Genomic DNA, 18171 nt, shown 5'->3' on the forward strand with positions numbered 1-18171 from the left:
CAGAGGTTGAGGGGTGACCTGATAGAGGTTTATAGGATTGTTAATGGTATGGATAGAATGGAAAATATGGGGCTTTTCCCAGGATGGAGGGTTAATTACCAAAGGACACAGGTTCAAGGTGTGAGGGAGGATGTTTAAAAGAGATTAGATTAGATTCCCTACAGTGTGGAAACAGGCCCTTCGGCCCAACAAGTCCACACTGACCCTCTGAAGAGCAACCCACCCAGACCCATTCCCCTACATTTACCCCTGACTAATGCACCTAACACTATGGGCAATTTAGCACGGTCATTTCACCGAGCCTGCACATCTTTGGACTGTGAGAAAGCGAGCACTGCAGATCAGAGCTAAAAATGTCAGGTTTCCTGAAGAAGGGCTCGTGCCCGAAACGTCGATTCTCCTGCTCCTTGGATGCTGCCTGACCTGCTGTGCTTTTCCAGCAACACATTTTCAGCATCTTTGGACTGTAGGAGGAAACCAGAGCACCCGGAGGAAACCCACGCAGACACAGGGAGAATGTTCAAACTCCACACAGACAGTTGCCCAAGGTAGGAATTGAACCTGGGTCCCTGGCGCTGTGAGGCAGCAGTGCTAACCACTGAGCCACTGTGCCGCCCCCATTTGTGTGAGTGCCTGGAATGTGTTGCCAGAGGAGGTGGTGGAAGCAACCACAATAACAGCATTCAAGAAACACCTGGGCAAATACATGAGTAAGAAGAGAATAGAGGGATACGGATCCTGTAAGGGAAGACAGTTTTCGATAGAAGGGCAAAATGCAGCAGTACAAGCTCTGAGAGCCAAAGAGCCTGTTCAGTATTGTTCTTCACCTTCCTGGACACTATCGGAAGTTGCACATCTTTGGTGTGTAGGTGGAAGCCAGAGCACCGAGAGGAAACTCACACAGACACAGGGAGGATGTGCAAAGTCCACACAGGCAGTTGCCTAAGGCTGGAATTGAACTTGGTCCCTGCCACTGTGAGGCAGCAGTGCTAACCACTGAGCCACCATGCTGCCCAACACTCTGCTGTTTGCGTCCTAACTCCCACCTAGTCCTGATCACCCGTCATCTCTATGGTCACTGACCTACATCAGCTCCCCGAATGCCTTGATTTCAAAATTCATCCAAGGCCTCACCCCTTCCCTTCTCTGTAATGTTGTCTTACCCTCCACCTTCTGTGATATTTATGCTCCTCAAATTTTGGCCTCTTGCACTCCTCAGTTTTCATTACCTCATCATTCACACCCAGATGTTCAGTTATTCCAAATTCTGAAATTCCTTCCCTATACATCTCTGTACACTTCTCTTTTAAAGTACACCTTTGAATACTCGATCACATGGATACGTTTTAATCACACATTCAAATATCTCTTTACATGGTTCACTGTTAAATATAATTTGATAATTGGTATAATAAAGCACATTTAGAGAAACTGTGTAAATGCCTTGTTTTAACTAGTTTTAAATGTTGAAAAATAAACTGAAGCTCACCTGCTATTTTTAGGATGTATTGTTTGAAACATTAATTTCTCTTCAACAGCAACGATTTTCTGTAATAGTCTGCTTTGGCTCAATGCAAAAGGACAGACTTTGAGGAACATGAAGATCTTGGAAGGTTACAGTGTTGGACAGTGTTCGAGAGATGTAGACCGGGCAAGGTCTTAGTGGGATTTGAAAATTAAGATCAGAATTTTAAAATGGAGATGTTGACGGGATGGGAGCTAACGAAAGTTAGTGAGCAGGGGCTGATAACAAGTGAATGGGACTTGCTGGAAGTTTAACTCTGGGCAGCAAAGATTTGGATGAGCTCATGTTTGTTGGTCTGGTGTGCATTGGAACCCCAAAATGACAGAACAAGAGGCAAAGGCAAGAAGCAACCACAGGTACAAGAAGGTACAGAAGCCTGAACAGATGGTTTCGCAACAGTTTCTACCCTACTGTTGTTAGAATACTGAATGGACTCACAAACTCTTAACATTTGCCTGTACCTGTGTTTTTGTTTTTGCTGCTATTTACCTATTATTTACTTATCTATGCTAGTTAACTGTGATCTGCCTGTATTACTTGCAAGACAAAGCTTTTCACTGTGCCTCGGTACATGTGACCATAAATTCAATTCAATTCAATTCAATTCAGTTCACTCTTAGAGACTATTATCAAGCTGGAGAGGGTTTAGAAGAGATTTACCAGGATGTTGCTGGATATGGAAGGTTTGAGTTAAAAAGGAAGGTTGGATAGGGTGGGACATTTTTCTGTGGAGCATAGGAGGTTGAGAGGTGATTTGGTAGAAGTTTATAAAATAATGAGAGGTATAGATAGAGTTGATGGTAGTTGTCTTTTCCCTAAGATGGGGAATTTCAAAAACAAAGGAGTACATTTTTAAGGTGAGAGGAGAGAGTTTTAAAATGACATAAGAGGCCATTTTTTACACAGAAGTTAGTTTGCATGTGGAATGAACTTCCTGAGGAAATGTGGATGTGGGTACAATTACGTTTAAATGACATTTGGATGGATACATGAATAGGAAAAGTTTGGAGGGATATGGGCCAGGAGCAGGCAGGTGGGACTAGTTTAGTTTGGGACTTTGTTCGGCATGGACTGGTTGGACCGAAGGGTCTGTTTCCGTGCTGCATGACTCTATGACTCTAAATCATTTGGCATTTCTTTCTGTAGCCAGTTCAATACAAAATATTAAATTGTGCTTTACACGCCCTCCTATGCCTTTTGTTATGGATTCTGACTTATCATGAAAAGTGTTGAGGGAGATCCAATTGTATTTCCCACTGTCCTGCATTTCCATTATTGTATATTGGCCAAGGAGCTTTGTCAGTGATTTTCAAGGATTGTCAAGGATGGCAGGTTTACACATGATCAGAGGTGTGTTTCCTGAAGGAAGAGATAAACCATTTGAACACATTTTCTGTCCCTTCTGAATTCTGAAGTTATTTTTATTTTGTAACTCTCTTCTTCAATTGACCCACTTTTGGTTAAGTGTGAGCAGTACCTTGAAATGTTGTGTTACCTTAATCAGGTCATACACATCAGAGTATCACACTGTGCCACATTCTATTTAAGACATTACTGCTGCAAAATGTGGTGGCTTAGGCTCTCAATTTTTGGTGCAACAGGTGGCATTTTGGTTGCTCATGGGGTGGTGAGGTTCTTATTGTGGGTGCTTCGGATGTATGCCAGATGTATGCCAGGAATTCCTGAAGAAGGGCTTATGCCCGAAACGTCGATTCTCCTCTTCCTTGGATGCTGCCTGACCTGATGCGCTTTTCCAGCAACACATTTTCAGCTCTGATCTCCAGCATCTGCAGCCCTCACTTTCTCCTTGGGTTGTGAGGTCAGTCTGTGTATATTGATGGTTTGTCCTGAGAGGTACATTATTGACTTCAGTGCTCCATTCACACCTTCAAGTTCTGTGAGGGGGCACTTACGTCGTCACACAGTTTGACAGTAAAAACAGGAAGGCCGATTATTATCTGAATGTCACTAGTTCAGGAAAGGAGGAGGTTAGACAAGAACTGAATGTCAGTTGCTGAAAGTAAGCGTACAGGTGCAGCAGTGGTGGAGAAGGGCAATGTTATATTGGCTTTCAAGGAAGAGGATTCGGGTGCTGGGGCAGGGATGTCTTGCTGCAATTCGACAGGACCTGGAGTATCGTGTGCAGTTTTGGTCTCCTTACCTGGGGAAAGATATTCTGGCTATGCAGGCAGTGCACGGAAGGTATACCAGACTGATTTTTGCGATGATAGGATTGATGTATGAAGAGAGACCATATCGATTAGGATTACATTCACTGGCATTTATAAGAATGAAGGGTTGGGGAAAAGGGAATCTCAGAGAAATAAGTAAAACTCTAACATAATTAGACAGGAAAAATGCAGGCAAGATGACCAGAGTCAGGCTTCATATTCAAAAGATAGAGGGTAGGTTGAGATGAGGATAAACTTGTTCAGCCAGAGAGTTCAGCTATCGAAGGATATTGTGAAACTTGAAAGGATTCAGAAAAGATTCACAAGAAAGTTGCCAGTGTTGGAGGATTTGAGCTATAGGGAGCGGCTGGATAGGCTGGAGCTGTTTTCCCTGGAGCGTTGGAGGGTGAGGAGCGACCTTATTAAATAATGAGAGGCATGGATGGGATAAATAGACAATGTCTTTTCCATGGGCTGGGGAGTCCAGAACTGGAGGGTATAGGTTTAGGGTGAGAGGAGAAAGATATAAAAGGGACCTAAGGGGCAACTTTTCATGCAGAGGCTGGTGCATATATGGTATGGGCTGCCAGAGGAAGTAGTGGAGGCTGGTACAATTGCAGCATTTAAAAGGCACCTGGATGGGTATATAAATAGGAAGACGAAAGTGAGTACTGCAGATGCTTGAGATTAAAGTCAAGATTAGAGTGGTGCTGAAAACGCAGAGCAGGTCAGGCAGCATCAGAGGAGCAGGAAAATTGACATTTCGGGCAAAAGCCCTTCATCAGATAAATAGGAAGGGTTTAGAGGGATATGGGCCAAGTGCTAGCAAATAGGACCAGATTAATTTAAGATATCTGTTAGGCATGGACGAGTTGGACCGAAGGGTCTGTGTCCATGCTATACATCTCTATGACTCTCTGGTGAGCCTGTGGAATTCTCTGCCACAAAAAGCAGTTGTGGTCAAAAGATTGAATGTTTCAAGAAGGAGTTAGATACAGTTCTTCGGGCTAAAGGGATCAAAGGATACGGGGAGAAAGTGTTAACAGGGTACTGAATGGCAGAGCAGACGCAAAGGGCTAAATAGACTACTCCTGTTCCTGTTTCCTTTATCTTTTGATTGTTGTCCATGTTTCACTTGCACAGTTGTATACGTTCTGAAACAGGAAGGGCCTTCCTTCCCCTTCCCACCATCTCCCCAACACAATTGGGTTTGTACTTAGCTTTTAGAAAAGCTTTGAGTTTTCTACTTCCACTTTAGTGTGGTGAAGTTAACTGCGAGTGATGCTGCACGCGATGAAGGTCTTGTTTCTCAGCGGAAGAATCTTTCAAATGAGGATCCTGAACCGGTGCCTGCTGGGAGAGGTGGGTGCTTTGAAGGTAGGAAGAAGACCTCAAAGGCATCTCAGCATGCAGGCAGCACCCACTATGATGTTCTACATTAACAATTAATAGTTTGCACCTAATTAGAACCTGAAGCATTTAAATTAGCTCTGTGGAGTGTGCAAGTGATTCACATGTTATCCCTTGTGTGGAAAATTTGCCCAATGGTCGGAGTAGCTCCCACCGCATTTCCACAAGGTTGGAAAATACTAATCCAAAGATTTTGCTGAAATTAAATTCTCTGAGATCTAGGCAGAGCCTGTACAGAACATGACATTGGAGACGCTGGACTAGTGCTCCAGAGGCCCACGTGAATACACTGGGTTTAAATTTTACCCCTGTAGCGAGCAGCATTTAGTGCAATTAATTAATTTAAAGATTTTGGAATTTAAAGCTCGTCTTAGTATTAGTGCCTTGAAACTGTCATCAATGTTGGAAGAACCTACATGGAAAGGAATTTTACTCTCCTTATCTGGTCTGACCGACTATTGACTCCAGACCCATAGAAATGTAGTTGACTCTAAATTGCCCTCGAAAATGACCTAACAAACTGAGGGTGATTAGGAATTGGGAACAAATGCTGGCCTTGCCTGTGACATCCAAGTTCTTGAAAGGCATAAAAAAAAGGATGAGCTGTTAGTTGAGGGATGAGGAAGAAGAGACAGAGGAGTTCATGACAGGAGACCTTATCCACCTAGAATCTCTGACCTCAACCCACACCAGGAACAGTGTGTGAACCAAAGAGGTTCTTGCAGAAACTTGTCACATTTTTGCAGGGCAGACCAAGGTGAGGATGACATTGACCACACCTGTGAAGGTGGACATGAACTTGTGATAACTCTAACATCTTTTAGGCTGGAGCAGGCGATAACTCTAGCATCTTCAAGTTTGCCAACCATGTTTTGTAGAAGTCACCATTGCTCTTGCCACTGGGAGAAGGTAATATGTTGCAATATCCCTGGCAAATGGGAAATCAGGATAATGGACTTTGCAGTGGTAAATGGTATCATTGGCAACAAACAATGTTGAAATGCAACACAGCTGCAAAGTTTTTCTCAATCTTCTCCAGGGTTTGAAAATTATTAATATCACTTGTCTTTTACATTCACCAAGAAATGTTGTGTGACATTGGAAATGTGTAAGCAGCCAAAGAGATATCTAGCACTTAAGACACAGGCCTGTCCAGAAGTGTTTAAGTCGAGATTATAGTGCTAGAAAAGCACATCAGGTCAGGCAGCATCCGAGGACAGGAGAATTGACGTTTCGGCATAAGCCCTTCATCCTTCAGCCCATCCCTGATGAAGGGCTGATGCCCGAAACATTGATTCTCCTGCTCCTCAGATGTTGCCTGACCTGCTGTGCTTTTCCAGCACCACACTCTCGATCTGATCTCCAGCATTTGCAGTCCTCACTTTCTCCCAGAAGAGTTTTATACATGTGAGAAATCAAACACATTACTTAATGTCAAAGGTATTCTCTGAGAGGCTTGGCTAAGCAAATTAATTGGCTGAGGTTGGATGTGGAATGGGGTTGAGATTTGAGGTGTCTGAAATACTCATAGAAGTAGCTGGTGAGCAGTTTTCCAAGATTTACCTCAGTATATCCTATCTGGAAACCAAGGCCTTATCACAGCTCTCAGTATAATAAACTTCCTCTTTCATTTACAATAAGATGTCATATCCAACTATTTGGATTTGATCAAAATTGCATTTATTGGGGAACGGGGAATCAGTACAATTCATGACTGTCTTTGTGAAGACTCACTCCAAACCTTACTTTGAAATCTCCACTGCCAAGGAGTGCTTGGACATAAAAGAGGAATAGAGAGATCTATCAACCACCTGAATACATCTATCTTACAAATAGCTACAAGAATGAAAACCTGCTATGTCAACCTGCCCCTAATATTCATACAATAGTTTCCACTAATAAGTGCATAACTAGGTGAGAACAGGAGTAGGGTTGACAGTGCATCCTTTTAAACCTATCCACTGCTAGTCATGATTCAGATTGACAAATGGAGAATGGCCGTTTGTGTGAGAGGTCTATTAGTAAAACTGGGGCATTCCCAGCAAGAGGTGAAAAGATAGGGCGCATCTAGAACAGATTAGAGTGGTGCTGGAAAAGCAGCAGGTCTGGCAGCATCCGAGGAGCAGGAAAGTCGACATTTCGGGCAAACGCCTTTCATCAGGAATGAAGGCAGGGAGCCTCCGGGGTGGAGAGATAAATGGGAGGGGGTTGGGGCTGGGGAGAAGGTAGCAAAGAGTACAATAGGTGGATGGGGGTGGGGTTGAAGGAGATAGGTCGGAGAGGAGGGTGGAGCGGATAGGTGGGAAGGAAGATTGGCAGGTGGGACAGGTCATGAGGGCGGTGCTGAGCTGGAAGGTTGGAATTGGGGTAAAGTCGGGGGAGAGGAAATGAGGAAACTGGTGAAGTCCACATTGATGCCCTGGGGTTGAAGTGTCTAGACAGCAAATCTATGATGAACCAGAATCACATTTATTGGCTCAAATAATATCACAGAATTTTCAAAAACTGATATATTCTGATTCAAAAAATTAAGAGGTCTCTAGTTCTTTAATTTTTCAAAATTCTCATAATAACGTCTTCAATACTATGGACACAAGGAAGAAAGTGTCCATTTTGAAAGCTCACAGGGACATTTGTTATTAAAGGGTTACACTGGGAATATTTAAATGACCTAAATTTTTTAGGTTACGCAGTTCCTTCTATTTTTAATTTTGCTTGCTTTCTTGCTGCAGTGTAATCAATTCTTGCAAGGCAGATTTGGACTCCAAGATTAATTTGATTCCCAGTCTAACCGTTCACCAGGGATGTACAGTTTATTACCAATGTAGCGATGAAGCCAAAACAGACAGAATGATATATCATCTGCATAAACTTTTCTTGCACTTCGTTAGTACAGGGTCATGGAATGTATTCCACAGAGTACAGCCAATCACAGCAGATGGAATTTATTTAGGAAGCAGCTAAACCACAGCAATTTGAAGTAGGTAAGCCACCCAACAGCCTTCCGCTACCATCATCTCTATAGTTTGACATTGAGCATTGCTTTACACTACTGAAAGAATATTTGATTAAGAATGTTACTTAAAATAATTCACTTTATGATTAGATATAACAGAGTTCCTACACAGATGCTAAATTAGGTGTGACTGCGCTCTTTTTTGGTGATGCTGTACCCTAACATAAGATTCTTGCATTGCTGGCATAGTAATCCAGAGACCAGGACTAATAATCACGGAAACGAGTGTTCAATTCCCACCCTTCCCGGTTTTCTAAATGTTAATTTGGTTTAACACAAAATGTGAATTTGATTTTGAAAAAGTTGACAATGGTAGAGGAGTGGCCAATGGAGCCACCAGATCCTTTTAATAAAATCCAACTGGTTCACTAATGTACTTTTAGGGAAGGATATTTGCCATTCTTATTCTGCTGGATCTTGATGTAACTCCACACCAGTGCGCCTGGCTGGTAATTGCCCTGAGAAGCCAATAGGTTGTGGTTAACTGAACAGAATAAGTATAAGTAACAATCCAGTGACATGCGCATCCTGAGAACAAGAAAGTGTAAATTAAGTCTGAGCAGGGGTGTGGATCCTTCATTTAAGCAGGTTTAGGTAAAAGGCCAGAGGGGCATGATATCATAATAACATTTTAATGAGTCATTTATATTTTGGAAGAAGCTTTTTCCAAATTTTGGTTGCACAAAAAAAGCAATTTTTAAAAGAGGCTCAATTTTGTGTACAAGAGAATCGGTCCATGAAGTAGAGATAATTTGGATTTGCCCTGCACTCATTCCTGGCGACATCTGATGTGATCCTTTTGGTGCAAAAAGTGAAAAAGCAGTTCCATAAGCCAGCGCTGATCCACTTCACCTTAACGGAGAGAATAAATGGCAACAAAACGGGTGATAGCCATTCACATGGTCTAGTTGGCATGGTCAGCCAGAGGAAAGGCCGGCTGGTCAGCAGGGAGGCAGTGACCTTGTGGTATTGTCACTGAGCTGTTAATCCAGAAACCCAGGTGTAGGTTCTGGGGCCATGGGTTTGAATCATACAGTGGGAAATGGTTAAATTGGAATGCAATAAAAATCTGGAATTAAGAGTCTAATAATGATGATGAATCCATTACCAATGGTCACCAAAATCTCATCTGGTTCACTGAGATTCTTTAAGGAAGGAAACTGCCATCCTTACCTGGTCTGGCCCACATGACTCTAGACCTACAGCAATAGTGTTGACTCTCAACTGCCTTCTGGACAATTAGGGATGGACAACAGATGCTGACCCAGCCAGCAACACCCTCATCCCATGAATGAATTTTATAAAAGGCACCAATCAACTTGCAATCCCTGCAGCCACAGTCATTTTAAGCAGGCACAAAGTACGCCTTCTTCTGGAGCTACACTTCTGCAGGAGGTGATAACCCAGTGTAAGGTCAGAGTGCCATGAAATGAACATCCCGAGCTTCATTCAGACCCACAGCTAAATTCCCCATAGTCCATGAATGTGCAGGCTGGATGGATTAACCCATGGGAAATGCAGGGTTTACAGCACTGAGGTAGGGGGTTGTGTCTGCGTGGGATGCTCTTCGGTGGGTCAGTGTGGACTTGATGGTCTGCTTCTGTAGATATCCTATGATTCGATGAATGTGGTTGACTTTTAACTGCCCTCTGGGATGGACAATAAATGCTGGCCTAGCCAGCAACACCCTTGAATAAAGAACAAAAAGGGAGAGCACCTGGGGAGTGTGCAGGGCAGACTCTGATGTGGAAAGACAGCAGGTATGGATAATCCTTCCCTTTTTCCACCCAAAGCCTGAGCAGGGTGACCTTCAGGGCCTAGCCTGCATTCTGAACTCATCCCATTGGAAGGGAAATTCTGGCCAGGCAGATAAAGGCCTTAAAGTGGCCAAGAATTGGCGTGAAGGTTGGCTGGATCACCCTAGACCTCATCTTCTCCAATAAGGCAGGTGGGAGGGCGAGGGGAAGCCCACCTGAATCTTTTTATGGGCCCCCTCATCTACAAACATGCCAGTGGGGCCCATAAGTTAAAGTTTCTGCCTCTACGTTCTAAAGTGGTTCCAGCCAATTGAAAGTTAACAAATGTTACAATACTATTCAGAAAACGAGGGAGAGAAAATGCTGGAAATTACAGGCCTGCCTCAATCATCAGGAACACACTGAAGTCCATGAATAAGAAAAGTCTCAACAGTTCACTTTTCAAATCACAGTACAATCAGCAAAATCGGCCATAGTTTTATGAAAGGGAAACCATGTTTTACAAATTTAATAGAGAGTTTGAAGATGTTAAGGTTAGATAAAGGAAATCAATTCGTACTCTGGTTTTCAAAAAAAGCATTTGACAATTTGCCAGACAAAGTGTTACAACACAAGATAAGGCATTTGAAGTTGTGAATAATTACTTAGCCTGGATAGAAGATTGGTTGATGGACTGAAAGCAAAGAGTAGGAATAATTGGGCATTTTCATGATAACAAGCTGTGATTCGTAGAGTGCTGTGACAATCAATGCTGCGCCTCAGCAATCTGTACAATCTATATTAGGGACTTTGTTGAAGAGACAGGGATGAATGTATTAAACTTTGTTTCAAATACAAAGTTCAGCAAGAATGCAAGCTGTGAGGTGGATACAACGAGGCTGCAAAGGGATATAGGCAGCTTAAGTCATTGAGTCGAAAGGTGTGGCACTGGAAAAGTACAGCAGATCAGGAAGCATCCGAGGAGCAGAAGAGTCAACGTTTTGGGCAAAAGCCCTTCATCAGCTCCTTCTGTGAATACAATTAAACTTATATTGATAACAGCATAACAATGACAGTTAATCCTTTAACAATCTCTTTGACCCTTTAATCGAATTGTAAAGTTGTACTGCGATAACGGTACACCTTGGAAAGCAATAAAACATCAGGGAAGAGCCTAACATTGATAATGCTAATATTATATCAAGAAACAACCATTGAAATTGAATTGGTTTTTAAACTCCCACAGACATTGACGGACCTGTTTTATTTTTAAACAGCTGGCATTTAAATAGCTTGACAGGTGACAGTTCGACAGACATTAACCACACTTCAAATGCATATACAACTTCAGTAAAGATTCCCATAATTCAGTGTAATGAAAATAGAGTCAGGTTTAAATCAATGCGGAGTACAAATTACCTTGCTGAGTTCAGGATTCCCACAAATGGAAGTCACATCCCATCTTGCTTCCCCTCCCAAGCCTCAGTCATGCTTGCGGTAAAAAAGGATCTCTCAGCAGGATGGGTGGGACTCCATGGAGTGTCCCCTGCATGACTTCATAAAAATCCAAGTGTCAATCCATAACCTACAGGAAAGCCACTTTTAAATTATAGGAAATATGTTTTTACAGAACTACAACTAGCTTGGGACACAGCAGCAAATACTACTTTGAGCTAAAGACAAAATTCAAAACATACTTATTGGCGTCCTTTTGCCTAGAACTTCTGCTTAATTTTAGAGTCACCACAAAAACCTGCAAATGAGCACAGCTAATAAAAGCCAACTGGGGGAATTAATTTATTCTCATGGTGTGGCCAATTTTGTAGTGTTATGACTATAACAGGAAGAATGCATTGATGACCAGACCCTAGTACTCTACGTATAAATGTTTAAGTACAATCATCAAATTTACCCATGGTTCCCTTTGGTACTGATAACTTGAATAAGAGAGATTTACACAGGCTTCTTCAATACTCGGTTTATTATAGCCCAAAACCGTTCTTAAAAACAGGTGGCAAGACTCATTAATATATTTGCTGTAATCCAGATTTAGAACTATATTCACTTTTAACCTCAAACAAATACACTTACACAACTTAAAAGTAAAAAAAAATGTGGGTGCTGTAAATAACAAACAAAAATAGAATTTGCTGGAAAAGCTCAGCAGGCCTGGCAGCATCTGAGGAGAGAAATCAGAGTGAACATTTGGATCGAGTGACCCATCGTCAGAACTCAGACCCTTCTGAAGAAGGGTCATTCAACCTGAAGCATTAACTCTGATTTCTGTCCATAGTTGCTGCCAGACCTGTTGATCCTTTCTAGCCATTTCTGCTTTTGATGCTTACACAATACACATTGCTGTGCAGAGATGGTAGTTTAAAAAATAAACAAAAGGGAGAATCTCCTTTATTGACCAATGGCTTGAAAAGCAGAGCTTAGAGGTTGATGATTCCTCACAGTCCACTGAGCTTCTTGTTGAGAAAATCGAGTTTCTGGCAGCCATATGCCGGAAATGAAAGTGGGTGACCCAGCTATAATTGCTGGTGCAGGTGGGGAAACGAATGAGGAGGCAGTGCAGAGGGCATGCAGGGTTCATGGTGCGATCCTTTAAAGAAAGTTTCACTTTGATTGATAATCATGCTGGTTTCCAAATGATTCCGAGCCTTCAAACAGGAGAAAAAGAAAGACGTGTTGCAGCTTTCTGATCCTTACTGCTGCTTTGCCTTCTCTGGCTCCACAGGATTTTGAAACAGCAGACAAATCCAGGCAGGGTTGCTTATCAGTACAGAGGCAGGTGTTCCAGCAGTTGAGGAGTGTTGACATTTTTTTATTCCAGAAGGTGTCCAAACAATTTAGTATCTCCCAATTCTCCACATAGACCATACACATATATATATATTTCCCACAGCAGGCAAGGCTGTTTACAGAACAAAAACTTTTTAACCTATTACAGATCTTAGTGGAAACTGGAGATGTGCTGAGCACACTTTGCTCTGTGGATTCTGCAATCTTTGGCAGCAATTGTATTGGTAGCAAGGAATTGCACCAGTTGTTCTACTTCAAAGCAGAAATGCTACACATGAATCACTCTGCAATTTAATAAGATTTTACATGCGTGAAATTCTTCCTGAAAAATGTTATTCTGCTCAACAGAAATTAACACAGCAACAAAGGAACCAGCAAAAGGCTCTGTTGGTAATTAGAAAAGTTCATGTTGGTTAACGATGATAAATTTTTCTTTGAGGCTTAAGGTTGATGAAACTGTTTGACATGGGAGCACTGACATGCTGTGCTTTGATTTACTTTAAAAAAGTGCACAAATTATATTGCTATCAATACACTTGTAACAGAACAAATCCTCACATTCATATGTAAGCTGAACTCCTTTGAAATATATTCATTGAAAGGACATCACTTTTTTTGTCAATGCTAGGGTCCCCAATTATATTCTTACACAGACTATCTACCTTATCCTCAGTCTCAGTCTCCAGATCAAACACTACCTCAACTCTGTTTTTGTTCTGTCAATGGAAATTCTCTTTTCCTTTTTCTCTTTCTGATGCACTACTGTTTAACCAGGTCTGTTATGCTTTCTTTCTGTTGGCCCTTCCTTTCATCTTGTTTGAATTTGTAGCGACTGTAACGAGGTCAGCTAGGTGGACATCATAGAATATGAGTTCCCTGATTGGGGCTGTTGATCTGGCTGACTGAGATAAAGAGGAGTGTCAGGGGGGAATCCAAGATGGCGGCGATCTAAGAAGATCACACTGCAGAGCTCTGCATTGCAGCACAAGCAGGATGAATCTTAAATCTGCCCAATCCAGACCATCACAACATCTTGGGACTCCGGAAAGATCATGGACTCCCAAGAAACTTTAAAACATTAACTTACCCATGTTTCTAGCCATCTAGAGAAGCTGAAAAAGGGAGGAGGAGCATCCGAGGCCAGGTCTGCTGTTCAGCTTGCAGGATCCTTGGAAGCAATTGCTTTCCAGGCCCTCGTGAACAAGCTCGCGAAATCTCGCGAGATGTTGGGGAAACAGATTGAAGAGAAGCTGACTCTAGTCTTTCTCATGCTGCAGAATCATGAGCAGCAGCTGGGAGACCTGAAGAAGAGGATGGATGAGGTGGAGCACAGGGTCACAGTGGTGGAAGCTGATGCCAGTTCATCCAAGGATAGGATCCAAGCCCTGGAGACGCAGGTCCGTAATTTGCACGACCAAATGGATGATCTTGAGAACAGGGGAAGGAAAAAAAACATTCGGATCATCAGACTGCCTGAGGGTAAGGAAGGTGAGTGGCCTGCGGGATTTGTTGAGGATTGGTTTCCAAACTTCCTTGACTTGGAGGCTGGATTGAAGATAGAGAGGGCTCACTGGGTCGCAGCATGGAGATCGGGTCTGGGTCAACGTCCTAGTCCTCTTCTGGTGAGGTTCCATCATTACCAGGATAAGGAAAGAGTCATGGAGGATTCCAGGGGAAGGACCCGAAGGCCCTAATTTACGAAGGCTCGAAGATCATATTTTTTCAGGACTTCTCAGCAGTGGTGATCCAGAAACAAAAATCTTATGACGTTGTCAAGAGAAGACTGAGGGAGCTTGGGTTTCAGTACTCCCTGAGGTATCCGGTGGTGTTCCGAATCACCTTAGATGGATCCATACATCTCTTTGACACATCAGAGAAGGCAAGGGACTTTGTGGACAAATTAACCTAATTTGAACAATTTCAATGTGTATAAATAGTGTTGTTTGTGTATGTACTTATCATTCTGTAAAAGAAACGGAGGAAGTCTGGTTGGAGCTTTATCTTTCTTTTTTATCCTCTATTGATAATAATTTGGTTTAAACTATTTTTGGCAGCGGTTGAGATGTACATTTTCAACTTCTAAGTTACGATACACCAAAGGATAGGTGGGGTATTTATTCTCCATTTTTTTTAAGAAATGTTTTTTATTCATATTGGTATTCTATGGAATGTTTACTCTTTTCTGCTTGTGTTTGTGGTGCCATTACAACAATTAGGGAAGGGGCTGAGAACCTAACATGTGATTCTAAAAAGATTAATGTGGCGTTTCAGAGATTTTACTCTAAGTTATACCAATCTGAGGATTGTGAGGAGGGGCAGGCTAAAACGGAATCTCTTTTTAAGGATCTGAGGCTCTCAGGCATGACTCCCGAACAAGAGTCCTTTCTCAATGCCCCGTTATCAGAGCAAGAAGTGCAGGAAGCTGTGAGGTAGCTTCAGAGTGGAAAGACGTCCGGTCCTGATGGACTTCCCAGTGAATTCTATAAGGAATTTATAAGTATACTGTCAGGCCCGATGCTCAGTATGTTTAATAATTCATACAGTCATGATTGTCTCCCGTCATCTATGATCCTTGTTCTTAAACAGGGAAGGACCCAGAAGACTGTGCTTCGTACAGGCCCATCTCGCTCTTAAATGTGGACTTTAAAATCCTCTCTCAGACTCTCACAGGCTGGAGACTGTGTTACCTTCTATTATTAAAGAGGATCAGACACGCTTCATAAAGGGTCGCAGATCTTCCAATCATGTTAGGAGGATGCTTTATGTAGTTCAAATCAATAAAGGGATTGGTGATTTCTCTAGATGAAAAGAAGGCATTTGATGGAGTTGAGTGGCCATACCTTTTCTATACTCTAGAGTGGTTTAGTTTAGGCGAAGTCTTTATAAGATGGGTAAAGGTTGACTATGTTGACCCTCTCGCGGCGGTCATCACCAACGGGGTAGATTAAATTCCCGAAGGTGTGGAAACAGGCCCTTTAGCCCAACCAGTCCACACCAACCCTCCAAAGAGTAACCCACCCAGACCCATTTCCCTCTGACTAATGCACCTAACACTATGGGCAATTTAGCATGGCCAATTCATCTGACCTGCACATCTGTGGACTGTGGGAGGAAACCAGAGTCCCCAGAGGAAACCCACGCAGACAAGGAGAGAATGTGCAAACTCCACATAGATAGTCATCTGAGCCTGGAATTGAACCTGGGACCCTGGTGCTATGAGGCAGCAGTGCTAACCATTGAGCCACTGTGCCACACAATCAAGCAATTTTAATATTTTTAGGGGCAGGCGGCAGGGCTGTCCCCTTTCACCATTGCTTTTTACGTTGATGATTGAACCGTTGGCAGAGGTCATTCAAAAGGATCCCAATATATCAGCTCCAGAAATGGGGTCAAAATTACATAAGATTTTGTTGTATGCAGATGATGTTCTAATTTTTTTGATAAATCCAGCAGTTTCAGTGCCTTGCCTGATACAATGCATTTGCGCATTTGGCGCTTTTTTGGGGTACAAGATTAATTTTGCGAAATCAGACGTTATGCCTATGGATGGTCTTATAAAAGAGCTAGGCCTTGAGGGCGACTATGGATTCCCATTTAGGTGGTCACAGGGGGCTTTTGTGTATTTGGGCATATTTATTACTCCAGTTCTGGATTATCTGTTCAAAGCCAATTTATTCCAAACATTTGAAAAAATTTAAAAAGTTCTTCAAAGATGGGAGGCACTTCCAGTCTCGTGGTGGGTCAGACAGCACTTATTAACTTGAATATTCTCTTGAATATTAACTTGAATATTTGCTATACCCTATATGGATGCTCTCCCTGATTTTCAATAAACAAATCTCAGGAGGTTGAATGGTTGGTTCAGTTCCTTTATTTGGCATCGTCAGTGACCCCTTATTAAATTAGCCAAACCGCATCTGCCTCACAGATTGGGTAGAGTGGACCTTGTGGACATTAAAAATGACCAATTAATCTCACTTTTGTCCTACATGAGTGATTGGGTTTGTGGAGATCCTCTTTCAATATGGCTACATATCGAAGCCTCCCAGGCAAGTTGCCCCCTTACCAGTTTGCTATTTTTGGACAAAATGAGGGCACTTAGAGAATATTGCCATAACTCAATAGTTATCAATACTGTTAAAGCATGGAAGGCAATTCAGCAGAGGGAAGGCAAGATTGGCAAAACATCTTTGTTTACACCTTTAGTGAGAATGCTAGGTTTTCAACCGGGGATGATAGATTCGGGATTTAAATGTTGGACAGCTCGGGGAGTGTCTTGCATGGGCGATTTATTTGTGGTAGATGTAATGATGTCCTTCAATCAGTTAGTACAGAAGTACAAGTTACCTAATAGAGGTCTGTTTTGTTTTTTTCAAGTTAGGGATTTTATTCAAAAAAAGACTACACTTTTGACTGATCCTTACAAATCTGACAGAGAGAGGAGGGGGCTAAGTGCGAAGAGTACACTTTCTGTCAGTATTAATATCATCAATTGGGGGGTGCCCCTTCAGATGAATTTGATTGACTCTGCAGAATGTGGGAGAGAGAGCTGGATGTTGAAGTCTCCTCAGAGGCATGGGAGGATATTTGGGAGGATGCAGGAAGATATCAATTTGCAATAGGGCCCATACTTTACAGTTGAAGATTCTCCACAGGGTTCACTTGGCTCTGGATCATTTGTCAAAATTTAAACCAGGGGTATCTTCAGCATGTCCTAAGTGCAAGGTCTGCATGGGCACTCTTACCCATTGTCTCTGGTCTTGCGATAGGCTTCAAACATATTGGAGAGCTGTGGCAGGTGCACTGGAGAGGATTTTGGGTGTAAGGGTGGAAAAGGATTTATCTCCCCTCCTTTTGGACCTGCCCACTGTATTTCCTGCAGGCGCATAAGAAAAAAAATTATAATATTCTTACGTTCTGTGCAAGAAAGAATATCTTGCTAGGTTGGATATCCAAAAACCCCTCCGGGCCTTTCGGGTTGGCGGAAGATTGGATTTTCTTACCACAAAACTGAGAATTTATACAAGACATGGCAGCCCTTTTTGGAATACCTGGATACAGATTTATCTGCCACACTAACAAGGGCTTTTATATAACCATAACGATTGTGTTTCACGAGTCCAATATCCAGAGAGGAGGAACTGTGAATGTATGTGCGTTTTGTTTGGCTGGGCTGAGTTATTGCTATTTATTAGTTTGTTGTTGGTTATTTATTTAGTTAAATAGCCAGTTTGGGTATTTTTATTCTATACTTTTCTATATACGTTTATACATTTGTACATGAGGGTGGGTTGTATTTTTTTAACTTGGTCTTTTTTTGTATTGTTTTGTACTTGTTGTAATATTAAAAAATCTATTTTTCCAACAAAAATATATTTTTAAAAAAAGTGTCAGGGGTTCTATTCACCTGAGGAGTCGGTTCTCAGCTACCTGGGTCAGTGTCATAAGCTATGCACATGTAAATAAAGGGTAACTTGGTGATGGGATCCTGGCCTTCATGGAGTTATT

General features: G+C 42.2%; 1 protein-coding gene across 1 annotated transcript in view; it reads left to right on the plus strand.

The window, feature by feature from the left end:
• The window catches only part of LOC122550884 (gamma-aminobutyric acid receptor subunit gamma-3), a 592090-nt gene that overhangs the window by 65948 nt on the left and 507971 nt on the right, over positions 1 to 18171 (plus strand). The window lies entirely within an intron of this gene.

The sequence above is a fragment of the Chiloscyllium plagiosum genome, chromosome 6 (assembly GCF_004010195.1).
Source record: "Chiloscyllium plagiosum isolate BGI_BamShark_2017 chromosome 6, ASM401019v2, whole genome shotgun sequence".
NCBI lineage: Eukaryota > Metazoa > Chordata > Chondrichthyes > Orectolobiformes > Hemiscylliidae > Chiloscyllium > Chiloscyllium plagiosum.